The following is a 4,088-nucleotide window of genomic DNA, read 5'->3' as shown; positions in this document are numbered from 1 at the left end:
GATTTCTCATAGAACTCAACTCAACAGAAACAATATACATTAATTAAATATGTATATATATAGCTTTATCTAACAGATTCTCAAAAAACTTGAAGATTTCTCTGGAGAATAAAAATTAAATCCAGTATATATGTATATAAATGAATATTAAATTCATCACACACATCACATATAGATGTTAATGGAGTCAAACGATTTCTACATTGAGATCGCCATATATATATATATATATATATATTATTTAATTTAATTTTATATTAGCATGCAAACCAGTCCAAACATCCGAACCAAATTATATATATATATATATAAATATAAATCAATAAATTCAAGTATTAAGATTTAATCCAAAAGATCTAATTAATCCTAAATCCCAAATAATTCCAAAGCAAGATGGCTCTTGTGCCACTTGATGGAACTTGATAGATTTCACAATGGAAATAACCCCTATGAAAAACCAGGATCTTCTCCTTGATTGGAAATTATTTAGGAACAACATAAATTTAGCGGAAGCGTACCTGCACTTGAATCCATTGATGATGATGATTGGGCCTTGTGATTCTTCTAACTGATCACATGCAGTGAGGGGAGATGGGAACCCTAATTCAGAAAAACCTAATTCTGAATCTTATATCATTACGTGCTCAGTCAGGGACCACACCTTATTTATAAGAAATATTTATGGGGCTAATTACAAGTCTGTCCATTATGGACTTGACAATTTTGCCCCCAGGAATTCTACACAACATATAATTAATATGTAAATCCACACATTTAAAAATAGATAATTAGGACCTTATCCAAACTTTAATTAGATCACCACAATTGGGTCCATTCAAAATTAAATATGATAAGATATACACAATTATAAATGTTATTTGTGTACGTCTCTACACTACTTGTGCACATATATCCTTATATCCCTATATGATGTGTGGTCCACATCCCAACAAAGAAACCAAGATAGGGGGTAGATTCGATGTTTTGTCATCTCTACCTCAATAACACCAGCGGTGCTAAAGCTAAAGGATGAGCTCGAAAAACTCCTGGTTGTCTCCATTAACAGAGGATACATCTCCCAAAGTGCACTCCAAGAGGAATTGGAGATCATGTTCGGCGCGGATAAGGTGGGTTCTCTATCTTGTTTCAGAGGGGATGAATACGTAGTTACAATGGCATCAGAGATTGAGGTGGAGAAGGCTTGCAACATAGGAGAGGTTGATATCTCTTCGAGGTGTGGACGTTGCTAGGTGGGCTTCACACAATGGCCTAGCGATTTTGGTTCCATTGGTGCAGCTAGAGGACGGGAAAGTGGGTGAATCTTTGGAACTTACCACTACATTGCTGGAGTTGGGAAATTGTTGCCGATGTCCTCCGGCCCGTCGGAGAGCTGGTGGCTATCTCCAAAAGTGTGCAGACGAACAAAAGGTATCTTGGCGCTCTTGTACGGCTAAGGATGAGAGCTGTGTTGCCGCACGAGGTTGAACTCAACATAGGTATGAGAAGGTATGTTGTGCTGTTAACCGACGGTAAGGAGCCATGGCCGGTCTTTTGAAGAGATTTACAGAGTTTTGTAGTGACTAAACAAGGTCCGGCAATGAGCACGGTGGAGGCTAATAACTCCCGTGTCCAGACCTCGATCTTTCACTCATAAGTTTCCCTCCTCCGCCAAAGGCAAGGGGATGCAAGGAGAGCCATCTGAAGAGGGAAATCTCGAGGTTTGGTGATGTCTACATGCCATGCTGCGCAAGATCGCCGGGAAGAAAAGGTACCAAAAATCATTACAGTGGTAGAGGCTAATAATTAACTCCCACAAAACACCGCGAACAGCCGAGCAAGTCTCGCTGGCGTCAGTTCCAAGTTGTTCCACAAAGTAAGCCTGCGATTTGTCCGATGGTTGCTAGCCGACAGACCATTAGTTCATGCAATGACGAGGCAAGAGTCCAAGATGAGGGTGCAACAGGTGTTGTCGATCGGGCATTGGAAGGACAAACTGCACAAACAATGCAGGCGAATCAAGAGGCGCCACATGTTACTACTATTACTTCTATAGGCAGTGCTACGAACTCGTTGCTGCATGATTCTCATCCCACTTTGGTTGAAGATATGGGGGCCCACTTGGTTGGCAAGAATGGAAGGTTGTCTCATTTGGTGGAGAACGAGAAACTAGTGGCCACTTCTCTTGATAAGAGAGAAAATTTAAATGAAGTGGGCCCCATAGCCCAATCAGTTAATGTTCTTTGTGAGTTAGCTAAAGGAAGGGATGAGAAGATTTCCATAGCCCAAAACTCAAAAGCCCATGAAAGTGATCCAATACTTATTTGCTCTAGGCCCTGACACATGAATGATGGCCCAATATTAATCTCACCAACTCATGTGTTGGATAAAGAAAGTGAAATTTTGCCGGAGGCTTGCTTTGATGCCACTAAACCTCCCTTGATAGGACCCTTAATCTCAGGATACACTTGGTATTTTCCTTGTGGGGCATGGTGTTTGATTCTGAAGAATCATTCCTTGCATTCGGATGATAATCAACATATTGGAGATGCATCAGATGATTTGGAAGATGAGGAGGTTGGAGACAAAAATTTAGAGGAAGTTTTGGGAGGAGATGATTTTGTTCCAAATTCTCAATTAAATCTAGATATTCTAAGCTCTAATAAAGATGGGTCGAATGACTCAAGTTCAGGTTTCGAGGAAAAAATTAGGAGGATGTTCCTAGACTCTAACAGTGAGGCGGCAACCACTGAACACACAAAGTATGGAAAGACTCCAAGTGAAGGCACCAGAAGAAGTGAAAGACAAAAGAAGCAGTCTTCGAGATGGACGGAGGAAGCAGGGTACCTAGCACAGCCACACAAATCAGCAAGGAAAAAAGGAACAGGGTCAAACACCCTTTCACCTGAAGGTATGGCCAATGCCCCTCTTTACATTTTTGATTGGTCAAATGTTCAATTCGATAAATTCTGCAATGCATGTGGTGTTGAACTAGTTGATCAAAATGGCCATAAGGTGGCATGTTTTGAACATATTAAAAACTTAGAAAACAGTCGTGTGGCTCCAGCTGTGAGCCCAGCTGAGACAACTTAGGTGGTTGTCTCATTAGGTTTCTCTCTGTTGTCATGAATTTGAACATCATATCGTTTAACGTTAGGGGGCTCGGGAGACCGGCCAAGAAATTTTTAGTTAAGGATTTTTTTGGACTTACACTTTGCGGATGTAGTTTGCATCCAAGAATCAAAAGTCGAGGATATTAACCAAGCTTGTTGGAGAGCCATTGGTGGCGCGAGGTTAGATCAATTTGCTTTTGTGCCTAAAATTGCCTCTTCTAATGGGATTATAATAGGGTGGAATGGGACACTTAGAAAGGAGAAGGTGCTCTTCACTGGGTATTTTTGCCTTTTTGTGGAATTTACCAATGTCTCTGATAAATCCCATTAGGTGTGCACAACGGCGTACGAACCCAACTATAGACACCTGAAGGAAGTTTTTTGGGAAGAAATAAGATTATGCCAAACTGATTTACCTTGGGTTATTTGTGACAACTTTAACACTATTTTTTCAGTTAGTGACAAGAATGGGGGTGTCCCCAACCTAGTAGATATTAACTCCGCATAGAACCTTCTAAATGATCTAAGTCTATGTGAACCACCTTTGGTTGGGAGAAAATCCACTTGGACCAACTGTCAAACTGACCCAACTTGGGTTCGCCTTGATCGTTTTCTTGTCAATCTGGCTTGGATCTCTCTTTTTCCTAGAGTTCATCAAACAAGCCTGCCAAGATTAGGATCTGATCATGTTCCTTTAAGATTGGAAGCTGGTTTTTTCTTTCAAAGGTCAAGCGCTTCAGATTTGAGCAGGCGTGGTTCTTGGAAAATAATTTGGGGGAACTTATTCAAGAATGGTGGTTGGAGAATGCTCCGGAAGGTTGCGGGGATTTCATCCTAGCTAAAAAACTCAAGAGACTCAAAGGAAAACTAAGGGAGTGGGCCAAAGTTAGCTTTAGTTCAATAAAATTGAAAAAGCTTGGCATTCTTAATGAACTGGACGGTTTTGATCTCACAAAGGAACTTAGGAGTCTAACTCTT

Source organism: Dioscorea cayenensis, unplaced genomic scaffold (genome assembly GCF_009730915.1).
Source record: "Dioscorea cayenensis subsp. rotundata cultivar TDr96_F1 unplaced genomic scaffold, TDr96_F1_v2_PseudoChromosome.rev07_lg8_w22 25.fasta BLBR01000893.1, whole genome shotgun sequence".
NCBI lineage: Eukaryota > Viridiplantae > Streptophyta > Magnoliopsida > Dioscoreales > Dioscoreaceae > Dioscorea > Dioscorea cayenensis.
Note: the sequence above shows the minus strand (reverse complement) of the source record.